This window comes from Ptychodera flava, chromosome 19 (genome assembly GCF_041260155.1).
Source record: "Ptychodera flava strain L36383 chromosome 19, AS_Pfla_20210202, whole genome shotgun sequence".
NCBI lineage: Eukaryota > Metazoa > Hemichordata > Enteropneusta > Ptychoderidae > Ptychodera > Ptychodera flava.
In genome coordinates this window covers 6,818,475-6,832,462 of record NC_091946.1, presented here as the reverse complement: position 1 = coordinate 6,832,462, position 13,988 = coordinate 6,818,475, and positions in this window count along the sequence as shown.

Here is a 13,988-nt window from a genome sequence, read left to right as displayed (position 1 = left end):
TATTTGTCAGTTTAAGATAATACCTATATGTGTAAATTGTCCATACGACTGTTTTTGTAATGAAAAGACTAATAGTTTGTTACTCATTAAGCTGTGTGTCTCTATTGCAAAAATATACAACGATATCTTCATCAGAGTATTTACAATCACTAAGCCTGTACATTAAACTCGTTTGGATGTTTTGAACTAGTGCTCAATATCCATTTGTATTGGAAACATTTTGCCCATTATAATACTACATTCAACATTTTATTGACAGTTAATGACACTGAGATGTAGTTGATGCGGGCTTACTTTGAACTTACACCCTGTTGATCGTTAGGATCAAGGCTGTTCCCGTGCAATTGACCAAATATATATCCAATTAACCCCGTGAAGAGTTTGTTTACAAATGTCAGACGGCGGGATTTGAACATCACGCTGCCGAGGCAATGGTTTGCGTTGATTGCCTTGTTGCCAGATAGCTGAAGTTGTATTCACTGACAGTATGAAATTTACCTAACGGTTAACGGTTGAATTTAGCGGTTGTGGGGTCACGGGGTCACTCCTCCACTCGCAAAGGCTTTCGGGAGTAAAAAAGCTATTCAAAATGGCAGAGTGGCAGTGCAAGTGCGAGTATTCGCCGGACAGTCAATTATCGCCCATAACTGGCAGATTTGAAAGAATTCTGTAACCAGAGTAAAGATTTGAAAGTTTGAAGGTATTTCCGACCGGTCGATGTAATTTTTCTTGAGGTAGATGCTTTATTTCATTTGTTTCGGGCCACCGGTCGATTTTTCCGTGTCATACCTTGGGTATTCTTATACAGTACCCGAGGTTCGGCCTTCGGCCTCATAGTGTCAGTCACTTCCCATCCGACGACCATCTACGAAACGTTCCGTGGGCCTGTGATAGAAATCATAACAATAAGCCTGAATTTTGTCAAAAATACCACTGAGGGCGCTATTTTCATCGCTATCTCAAAATTTCCGTGGACTTGCCCACACGAAAAATTAATCAGTTGTCAAGCTGACATTGACCTAACACCTGTTAAGAGGATTCTTGCCGCTGAATGTTTTAAAATAGGAAAATCGAGCTCAACGCTACTGTAGTGGCCTATGGGAAATTAATTAGTGGTCTTGTGCCATGTGCATGTACAAAACTTGTGTTGACAAGATTTAGCATACACGTTAAAGGGCTAGTAGCCGTAAATTTTGATGATTTTTTTTTTCACTAGTTTTATTTTCAATGCCATCAACAATTTCATGTTCTACTTTCAAAAGCATGTTGAGATACATATTATTCAGCTTGTCAACTCAGTCTGTACATGTGTAGACTGCATTGTTATTGAGTACAACTGAATTCTGGTCAGAGCTAGAATTCAAATATAAACTTGAACAACAACAGTGCATTTCATACAACTAGACACTGTGTTGGCAAGCTAAACATTGTTTTTATACGCTATGGGGAGTAGGAAGAGAGCTTGCAATTGACAAACAAATCAAAAAATAGTGAAAAATTATCAACAGTTGAATTGGCATCATAGCAAATCTGAAAGAACATAATGATTCTCAGGGTGGGATTTCAACCAGTGTACTATAGTGTATCTTCTATATATTGCCATTAAACAACTTTGTATCATACGGTATTAGCTAATGTCTATGACATCCATGCAGCGTTTTTGTTAATGTTTAGAAATTGGGTCTTTGAGTTAGCCCTTACTTAGGCTGCCAAGTTCATATGTCACCATCAGGTTGCAATGACTGATACCAGTGAGGCATAAATTAATTGAAGTCTTGACCCAAATTTAGTATTCATCTTTGACATTGAACGTCACATACATACAGTCTGTATTGACTGCTTGGACACTAGGTATTTGCGGAGATTTTGAAAGCAGAACAAGAAACTTTGTCTTATAAACACAGTTTTAACACAACAAAATTACTGGGGAAAACATGAAAATTTACAGATGCATCTGCAATCAAAAACCTAAGATGAGATGTCGTCAAGTCAGCATGCACATGGCTTGGTTATTTTGAAGGAGAGTCTTTACCTGAATAAACACTTTTGGATAGCAAAGTTGGCGATGAAGAGTGTGTGACTGTGTACATATAATCATTTCACGATTCCTACCCTAGTCTACTTGTTTCAAATTTGGTTCTGTCGGCAGCTGTTGACCCTGTTCACCCCTAATTCCCTGTTGATAAGTCCATGTTAACAATCACATTGATGATAAAAGGGTCAACCCATGGTGGGGAAAGGGTTAAATGTGGCATCATGCTCATTGTTTGAGTGACGTGTATTTGGCACAGAAGCTAAGGTACTCAGAACGTGAAGCTTGTGGCTGGATGTTTAGATGCAATATCAAACCACCAGCTGTTCCCGGAAAACTTTTGGAACCAGAGGGTCAGGAGAGAAGGTGGTAAGGGAATAAAGGAGGGAATGAGAGACACAGAGACGGAAAGACTGGAACTCAGCTGAGGGGGACACTTCAAAAGGCGCTCACTGTCTCGCAAGCATCAAGATCAGTAAACTTTCTCACAGCCCCTCTATGCAGTGTGGCCTTCAATGGCCATGCTAAGCCTTCTCAGATTTAGAAGGTAGTGAAGCCTTGTCTAGTAACCCTGCATTTACCGTGTTGAATAATATGAATTTGCCTGGAGGCTGCCTTAGCCATACTACTGAGGATACATCAGTGAAGGGCAGAGATCAGAATTGTGAAACAAACTAGGGACTTTTGATACTCGACGGTCTACAACTACATCCACCACTTTTCAATGTTTTTAAAAGCCCTACCGATGATAGACGGAGAGCAACCTGGTGCAACCAGGCTGGCAGTGTTTTTTGCTTTCCTGCAGGTCAGTACATTGATTTGTGTTCTGGAATATACAGTACAGGGAAAACTTCCCATTGTAACCCCTCCCAACCTCCTACTTCTTAATATGGTAGGATAAAATGTAACTGTGATATCGCAGCGGTACTTGTGGCGTATATCGAACGCGATTGGGTCATTGGGGTCATCGCCACAGTCCCGCTGCGAGCCAACGCATTGGCTTCGTTGGCAGTTAGATTTAGCTCGCAAAATAATAAAATAGATAAAGCATGCAATAAATACTACGAGTTTACTACGAGACCGACCGGTATCGTAGATTTAGCTCGCAAAATAATAAAATAGATAAAGTATGCAATAAATAAAATATACCTACTTATCACTGACTATCTGAGACTCATCTTCTACTCCTGCTATCGAGCCCGACCGTGACAACATGTATTTTCGACCGTTTTTCGGTGAGTTGTCGATGGTTCCTGCTTGAATTTGAACTTTTGACCTCCAACATATTCAGTTTGTTGTATGCGCAATCGAGCAAACTTTGTAGAAGCCGTCAATGGCTCACGGGAAAATGGTCGAAGAAATACGTGTTCTTATCTTCAAGAAAGTTAGCAGGCGTACAGAATGAGTCTCAGATAGTCAATGATAAAGATGATACAAGTTTATTTATTCAAAGGCTTATATAGTTCATTATTTTGCAAGTTAAATCTACGATACTGGTCGGTCTCGTAGTAAACTGCCAACGAAGCCTATGCGTTGGCTCGCAGCGGGACTGTGGCGATGACCCCAATGACCTGAGCGTGTTCGATACACGCCACAAGTGCTGCCGCGATATCACAGCTAGATAAAATGCATTTTTATATAAACTTTAAGTTTATATATGTAAAACTGCAATTTATCCTACCTTTAATAAGCTCTTAAACCAAAATACATTCAACATTCAAACTCCCCATTTTCAACTATACAACTCGACATTCAACATTCAACTCCCCATTTTCAACTATGCAACTCGACATTCAACATTCAAACTCCCTATTTTCAACTATCCCCATTTTCAACTATACAACTCAACATTCAACATTCAAACTCCCCATTTTCAACTATGCAACTCACATTCAACATTCAAACTCCCCATTTTCAACTATAAGCTTACAACTCAACATTCAACTATCGAACTCAACATTTGGGATCCTATTCCCCATTTTCAACTTTGAACTCCACATTTTCAACTTTCGAACTCAACATTTGGGATTCGTATTCTCCCTAGGCATCCCTAACTTGCTTCATTGTAGTTACCCACGTTTTTCCTTCTGGGCTATACTACGTCAGAACGCGTCATAGTACGTCACATGACGTTTCGGAGTTTTAGAGTTATTCCTATGTGATGTTCTAGAGGGTCCAAAAATATGGACCGGAAACACTTGTGATGCTATCAAGATTTACCGCCGACCTCCGCCATCACTTAGGCCTAATTCGGTCGCTATCATGTCGTCTAATCAAGAGCATGCATGCGTGGCTCGCCATGGCTTATTTTAAAATTAACAACTCGCTTGTTAATTTCCACACTATTACAGCCAAAACACAACTCAGACACTAAACTAGCTCTGCATGGCAGGGCTGTGTGTTACCGGCGTTATACGGCCTCCCACCACATGTAGTGGGAGGCCGTATAACGCCGGTAACACACAGCCCTGCAATGCAGAGCTAACACTAAACACACCAAAGCACATACAAGACGAGATGGCTGATGTGTGAAGCCACTTTCCCTTTATTACACCGTGACCACTATGTTCAACATCATGTATTTCACGTTGAGCGCTGGACAATACGCTCACAACACATTCAAATGCCACTTAACTGTGACAAAAGTCTAACAAGACTCTCACACCTACGTGACACATCTCCCCGTCTGTCGGGCTGGTCAAGGTCAAGTAGCAGCCTAGACAAACTACCACTGACGTGGTCACTAGCGCACTTCGGTGGCGTCCAAAATTAACTACGAGGTCACCATATGTTTGGGACTCCCTAACAAAGTGATAAGTAGTTTCATGTAAAATGACACCGACGATTTTTTAAAGTCGTATTTGACTATATGTATGCTCATTTTGGCTTGTGTTCGCTGGCTAGTGGTCTAGGGGGACCTATTTTATTTTTATTTATTTATTCTTTAATTCGAGAGCGTACTCATAAAACCAGAGGAAAACACACAAAAAAATTACTCTACAAGAAAAGAATATAAAAAAAGACATACTCTTCACTTAGAACACAAGTACATAAAGCTTAAAAACATTCTGAGAAAATCTTGAGCCAAAAGTTGCTGTGCCGAATTATATCAAAAGATAACGCTGCTGTTTCCGAATATCTTTTCACTCGAGTGGATTTTAATCAGATATCTATTACAGAATCATGCGAATTTCATATCTTTAATTTTCTTCTTGTTGTACCTCCATGTATTTGGTCAAGGACTTTCTAAAGGAACTTTAATACGTCATATCTTGGTAAAGAGAATGAAAGTTATGACAGTCTGTGTCTGAATCTGAATTTGAACGGATTGCTCATATCCACTCCATCCCGTACTACGATTCCGTCGGCAGAGTTTTACCGCACTTACTTTTGCATGTAAAGTCTACATGCATGCAGGTTCTTGACCAGAACTCGATAATAAAAAGGGTCTAGAGGCTAAAATACTGATGCCAAGGCAGCAGACGGGAAAATACAGCACCATGATACGGAACCCGGCGTGAACCTTACAGAAATGTGAAGATAGGTACAATTGTAAAAAGTCTTTATATCTACATTACAGAAGTTCAGAAACATCACAATTTATGGAATTCACTTCAACCCGATATCATCAAAACGTTAACGTAACATTTTTTAAGTAACAAGAGTGTAAATTTGTTGATTGTACACTTAACATATTACCCAAACTTTCCCCAGGGAAACTTTAACCATTCTCTTTCAAAACAAGTATACAATAAGGGGTCATCGTGCAAATTTTGGTATTATGCAAACAAATTACATCAAATGTACAGGTATTTGATATTTAAAAATGGCCGCATTTTCTGCGTAAACTCTATGTGGAAATATGAATTTTTAGAAAGTTTACTTACTCCAAGAGCTTCAAAATGAGCCCACACATATTGAAGATAGATCAGGAAAGTATAAAGATTTTTGAGTAGGAATAACTGTCCCCCGGGGCGAATTCTACCCTGACTCTGTGATCATATACATCATTTTGTTCAGCAGTGTCTTACAAACTTCAGTTTCTTAAAGTTTTGTCGATTACAACCAAAACTCAATTCTTCAATCACTGAAAAGTAAAAGAAACCACACATAAAACACAAGAACAAAAGATTCTGCACAGGGGGACGTGACCGAAAATATACGCAGTCACTGCTGATAGTTGTGACGCAACACCAGTGTTCGTTATCTGGCTGTATATCATTTCATATAATCCCATGGTATTTTTCTCTGTTTGACGTCATCGTATACGAGTGTTTTTCGCGGAGCCGTACAACTTCGAGCCGAAGGCGAGAAGTTGTGCGGCTCCGCGAAAAACACGAGTATACGATGACGTCAAACAGAGAAAAATACCATGGGATTATATATTTATCACATGAACAGTCTTCTTATTTTTCTTTTGACGTAGATGGATCAAAATTATCGTAACAAATTGCATGAATTTCGTCGCGATTTGTGTTTTACTTACGCGGATTACTTTCATTCAAAGAGTAAAGCGGCCCGTCGCCCAGGAGATACTTTCATTCATAAATCCCATCAAGCTGAAATTTGCTACATTAGAGGGTATCTCCACCAACCAGACGTACGGATTCGGTCACGTGAACGTGTCAATCATTGTCTCGCGCTGTACCGATGCCAAGGCAAGTTGGCCATCGGCGGACAGTGCTTTCACCGTGCTAGGGACGGATAACCATAGTATTCAGAGTTACTTAGAATATTTACAATTATATTTATGAAGTAAATGAGACGACACGATCGAAACAGTAATTCTCATTCCCAGAGATGCCGTGGCTTTCAAAATATCACACAAGTTTACGACCTTTGCGAGCGCGAAAGATTCCGTTCGATGACACACTCATTGCATGTCTGTGCCCACAACGTTGCCGTCACCGGTCTCTGCCGGTGTCAACTCGTCAATCCCGATCTCGGTCATCAATGTTTTCGTCTTACGAACTTTGATGTTTGCATTGACACATATCTCGTCCATGGATACATCCTAATTTTGTTGACGGAAACTCTGTTTTGAGTGTTGTCTGAGTCAACTTTCGAAGTACATGGGATTCCACAGCGCTGCACACAGCTCGACAGCTTGTCTTCGCTGTACAGCATTATGCCGCGCTGCAAGTTTGATTCCGAGCGAGACTTTACGGAGTTTTTGTGTGATTAAGGAAATTGATCGTTGTTAGTCGAATGACTTTAGGCTTGTGCCTCCTATGTCGCTTTCCCGAAGATTATACTATACTCATTTTTATTCAGTTTGAGGTGTAGGTTTCGGTTTTATCGCCAACCGGGATCGCCAGGTACGACGTCCACACGACTCGACTGGAGCCGAGACGGTATCTCCATTCGATTCTCGGGAAAAGCTATTGTTTTAGCGACTTGAAATTTCGTTGGACAAATATGCTTTCTATGTTTCCATGTCTGGATTTATCGGGTCACCTTTTTGTAAAAATAACGTGCGAGCTAGCACGGCATCGATCACAACAAATCTGTTCATGTCGCGACGCCTGCATGTATGAACGGTATCATGAAAGAAAAAAGTTCCGGTTGATGACGTACAACAGGGGTAATTCGGATTTCTTATCCGTCCTGTTCTACGTCACACAGGTGGGAATTCGGGCCAGTTCATGTGGCTGTATATCATTTCATATCATTTCACTTTATTTCTCTAAATCATTGCATTCATAAAGCAAATAAAGTAGGGCCACAAAGAGAACAATGGGCATCGTCTTAAAGGCTAATGGGCCAGATACAAATATCAAAAGTAAGTCATAAAAATTTAAATTAGCTGTTAAATGTATTTACCAATAACTGATGCACGATGGCTAAACGAACGGCGTTTGGCCGTAGTCGAAATGTAGTGATTGCTTCGAGTGTTGTCTTTTGGACAAGGTTGGAAAAGAACACTGAGGTTTTGTTCTTAATACGTTTAATTTTGACCAGATCTGAAAAATGACTGGAGTCATTTTTAAACGGTTAGCCAGGTAAGTGAACGTCTGGCTTCAAACCGCTTTCAGCCCCCGCAGTGAATACAGGCTTCAAAGTTAACATACTAACAGTTGCTGCTTTTCAAAGAAATTATGCAGTTTGAGAAAGCTGTATCGCAGTAATATAACAAGGAGAAAACTGTCGCATTATAATACTGTGCCGTACTTTTTCAGGAATGCGACGTTTTGCACGGTCTACGGTTATAAGGAAAGCCACATGGTATGTTACATGGTAAGGTAAGGTTGTTCCAGTTAACTTCGGGATCAAGGCGTAAACCACACTAGGCAGCGGAGGTTACGTAATTTAAAGTTGTGAATGGCGAAAGGAATTTATAAAACTTGGAATTTTTTTGAAGCTGTTAGCAGGTCGCGAAGAGCATACGCTGTTATTTTGAAATGTTGGGTTTTAACGAGTTAGAATGAAACCATGTCGTTGAACGATAAATTTTGCTTTGCAGATTAGCAAGAAAAGTATCGATATCAGAGAGGGCGACAGTTTTAATGATGTTGATAGTATTTGCAAAACCGTGAATCTAACTGAAGTAGTTAATTACCCTGAAGTAACCGTGATTACAGCTATCTTTCAAGACCATTAATGTAGATTGAAAATATGACGGCAGATCGAGCCACTAAATGTTGTACCAACAATTCCCCAGTTTCTTTATTTTTCTCTAAGTGGAAGACTTGTATGCGATGATGAGATTACGACAAAAAAAAATCAATGTGCGACCAGATTAATTTGGCAGCTGGAAGGATTTGAAATACACCCACTTATCCAGTTCGAATGACAGAAATTATGAATCTCCCGTAAGTGTTGCCCAACCCGATATATTTACTTTCAGTTCCTTTCTTGCAATGCTGCACTTGTTTTTATTTATATGTGAACCATATTGAATAACAAATAAGTTTAGCTATTTTTCAGCTGAAAATGTGCATAAGAATTTAAATTATCACTTCTCAGGCCTTCCAAAACAACAGTTAAAGCTGTTGCAAACTTAATGACCACGCCTTATCCATACTTTGTAGAATTATTTAGATTTCTAATCCAACAATTTTGTTTATTTTACATAAATTATTGTTCAGATATTGCACATTATATGCATCAAATAAAAATATTAGGTCACCGGCCTATTTACAATGCTTCATTGCTTAACATCAACCCCTCCCCATATGAGAAATGGGAAAAATCACAATTAGATGAGAATATATCCTTTTCAAATTATTTTGTTGGGATTTTTAAATACTTTGTACCTGGATATCGTGATTTCATTTGTTAACATTTAATTTCATTTGATTATCAATTTTCCTGCGCGATACAATTTAAGGCATACAGACGATTGATCAACAGCCGTCATTAGCATAGAAATACAAATTAAAGGGCCATTATTTGTAACTTTTGACCATTTTTACCTCGGAAAATTCCAAGTTGGAGGCTCATATTTGTTGCAAAATGTTGTTTTACGAAAGAAACAAACATGATTAGTGATGTTACAGCCACATAAACTTTGAACTGCTAATTTTTGTTCAAACGTATTGCCCTTCCGAGCTCGTTTGTTGACGTCTGGCGTGCTCAGCGTGCTGGTGGGGAGAACGCAGATATGGTGACGCCGCGATCACGCCAGATGTACAAGTTCACGTTTATTGTCGGATCAAAACAACATTGCGTCGTGGATTGCCAGACATCTGGCTACGCAACGTGCTCGGACAATGGACTACGACGTAAGCACCGGGCATAAGTAATGAATATTTATTTTGAATTGCTGTAAATAACCCCGCAGGTGCAGAAGAATGCCTACGTTTGCAATCCGCGTGTCAACAGAGTTTGTATTTCTGTCCGGACAAAAATTGAAATTTTCGTTGTAAAATCACATGTTATTTAGTTGTAGGGCACGTAATGTTTACGAATAATATGCTATTCTCTGTTATTTGACAGGTTATTCAACATGAGCCAGTGATCATTTCAATCAAACTAACGGAAAAATCGCCAGAAGATACAGCTAATGGAACTTTAACAAAGCAAACTCTATAATGATGCCATTGCTCTTTTCACAATTCAATTGAAACTTTCAACATGTTTTTACACTTATCTCCGTTCCTGGCCACTGATGTTGACTGCCGTCAAATAAAGTAAACCTTTATTGTTAATCTTCAAATACACATTAGGTACGGAAGCGTATTCGTGCCATTTTTGTAAGAAAAAAAAAGAAAAAAACTCGTAATTACGAGTTTTGATTCTCGTAATTACGAGTTTTTGATTCTCGTAATTACGAGTTTTTGATTCTCGTAATTACGAGTTTTTAAATCTCGTAATTACGAATTTTAAAATCTCGTAATTACGAGTTTTTAATTCTCGTAATTACGAGTTTTTGATTCTCGTAATTACGAGTTTTTGATTCTCGTAATTACGAGTTTTTAAATCTCGTAATTACGAGAATCAAAAACTCGTAATTACGAGTACGAGTTTTTGGTTCTCCTAATTATGAGATTTTAATTCTCGACATCACCTTTCTTGTGATATTTCTGCTCAGCAAATAATATTTGCATGGCTTCTTGGGGTTTTGTTTTATTTAACACTTCTGTTAGCGTCTATTTGTAGCTGACGTCTATCTCGTTTTGATGACACGTGATGAAAGAGAATGCAACACGCTTCAAAGGGACTTGTCCTACCATGCCGGCCATTTGATCACAACAACAGTGCGACATGTTCGAAGTCAGTCAACAATTACAAACATTTTAAGAAGAAGAAACTTCATTGAGCAGTTGTTTGAGTGTTACCAAACCGAAAGGTAAGATCTGCAATAGAACGGAATTACAAGAGCATACTACATCGTCGACTGTTTTCACTGCCGCCATTATCAGTGAATGTGGTGTTGTCAAGGTCACTCCCAGCCACAGCTAAGCTAAGGGACTGGTCAGTTTCTTCAGCCTGGGGGGGGGGCCGGTGGATTCATGGGGGGGGTCACCCTGTTTTTGACTTTGGTGATAGGGGGGTCACCATGTTTTTGAAATGCCCAATAGGGGGGTCAGTGTGTTTTTGAATTTTGACACAGGCTCATCATTGCCTAAAATGCTAGTGTCAGCCACAAATTCATCATTCAGTTGTATTTTCGGCGCGCCCTTCGGGCGCGTAACTTTAATAATCAGTCATATTTTTCAGCACGCCCAACTTTAACATATCAAGCATACATACATCAGAGATATCTGTATGTTCATATTTTTCAGCGTGCTCTTCAAGCTCATTACTTTAATATATCAGACATTTTTCAGCATGCCCTTCAGGTGCATGACTTAAATATACAAGGCATATATATCAGAGATATCAGGATTTTCATATTTTTCGGCGCGCCCTTCGGGCGCCACACTTTAATAAATCAGAGATATCTTGATGTTTGCTAAGTGAAAGTGTACCATTATGAAATCTGCATTTCATCATATGAAAAGGATGACAAATCCCTGATACTTTTCTCTCTATGAGAATGCAGTATGAGAAAGCAACATGCACAAATATTTCACAATATATATTTGATACAGTGACTTATTTTAGAGATAGAAAAATGACAAGATATCTTTCCTTCTCATTGATGCAATTATTTTCCTTTGTGTCACAGGTTTTCTGTAGAAAGATGCTTTTTTATGAACAAAATAACAGTTAAAAGGGCAGTTTTTGTCATTATTAGCTGTGCTTTTATGGTTTCAATGTTACAAGAAAAGGTCCTCTCAGACACTGTACACATCAGATTTGGCTAAAAAAGCTCTCTGTGGCTCCTCAGGAGATTTATTGGATGGTTGGCAAGTCTTAACACCCATCAAAGTTTTTGATTCACTGCTTTTTCCTCTTTGATATTAATGATTGACATCCATTTCTGTACAACAGTTCAGGACATCTGGTTAAGCATAGAAAGTGTGAAATACATTCACAGCTCATTCAAAATACAGCTCATTCAAAATATTATGTGTATTCAAACTTTAAGATTGACACTTTGAAATTCCTATCTTACAACTGACATGTCAACAATTTCATTAAAACATAGAATGACTATTTAAAATATAAATATATGTAAAATGTAATATATAATATATATATATATATATATATATATATATATATATATATATATATATATATATAAAATTTATGTCCACCTTTTGTTTTACCTATGTCGCGCGCGGGGGGGTCACCCTGTTTTCGAAATTTGGAATAGGGGGGTCACCCTGTTTTCAAATTTGGAATAGGGGGGTCAGCCACTTTTTGACGTCGGCAAAAAATAATCCACCGCCCCCCCCCCCCCAGGCCGAAGAAACTGACCAGTCCTAAGCTCGATGGGAATTCCTTGTCGGTGTAGTTGGCCTGAATTTTCACTGAAATGTTTCTTTCTAGATTGGTCAGTTTCCTGTTATGGATAAGAGATGCATGCCATCCAATGATCACCGATGTGCTTGCCACGAATGCGCGGCATAAGAGTGATTGACCTGTATGACCCTAATTCAACAACAACCCACCATGCTGTATGAACAGCTCCATGTTTGCAGTGCGCTCATATCTAAGTTGATGCAGGGCGATCTTTTTGTCCCTATCATTTGATAAGAAATAGCAGGAATTAATTAAAAGAAGTCAAGTCAATTCCTGTTAAAGACCATTGTACATATTACCTACTAATTCTGCTTAATGTAGTTGCAAAATATTTTCATTGTACAGCTTGTCTTGCATTGTGCGTTCATGCGTGCAGTGTGCGTTGTATCGATGGGTTGTTAATACATCATGTTGTGATGGAATTATGTTCTAAAATATCTTATTTTCCCATCAGTTTCAGATTGACCGGATAGTGATCCAAAATATGGATGGTGAACTTTGAGTAAATCACACATGGAAACGTATTGCGATAGGCTAGACACCATTTAACAAACGCACGTGTTTGAGAATGCCAATGCCATTTGCAATCAATATTTGACAGTTTTCTTCTTGTAAGTTTGTAAGTCGTCAATTGTAGTTCAGTTTAATTTTATTTATTACATTTATGCTGTGAATAAATGCATTTTTTCAAATATGGTTGCGATGTATCAAACTTTTTGACATTCGGTGCAAGTGAGAACTGTGAATTTAATTTTGATTTGCTGATCCACTAAGTACAGAGTTTACAGATTACAAGTTGCCCTTAAATTGGCAAACTAAGCAACATGGCTGAAGTGTTTTGTTTCTATACAGGCACAGACTTCCTTAACACTATTGCAACGTTCTCATGTTAATGGCTATGCTATATCATGCCCCCAGACTGACCAAAGTCGTGTAATAATGTAGATAGAGGTAATAATGTAGCTGGAGGAAAACTACAATGTGTAGAGGCCATGTCAGTACGCCATTTGAGTAGATAACGAGAATGAAGACACGATTACGAGAATTAAAACTCGTAATTACGAGAATCAAAAACTCGTAATTACGAGAATTAAAAACTCGTAATTACGAGAATTAAAAACTCGTAATTACGAGAATTAAAAACTCGTAATTACGAGAATCAAAAACTCGTAATTACGAGATTTAAAAACTCGTAATTACGAGATTTTAAAACTCGTAATTACGAGAATTAAAAACTCGTAATTACGAGAATTAAAAACTCGTAATTACGAGAATCAAAAACTCGTAATTACGAGATTTTAAAACTCGTAATTACGAGAATTAAAACTCGTAATTACGAGAATCAAAAACTCGTAATTACGAGATTTTAAAACTCGTAATTACGAGAATTAAAACTCGTAATTACGAGAATCAAAAACTCGTAATTACGAGAATAAAAACTCGTAATTACGAGAATGAAAACTCGTAATTACGAGAATTAAAAACTCGTAATTACGAGAATAAAAACTCGTAATTACGAGAATCAAAAACTCGTAATTACGAGATTTAAAAACTCGTAATTACGAGAATCAAAAACTCGTAATTACGAGATTTAAAAACT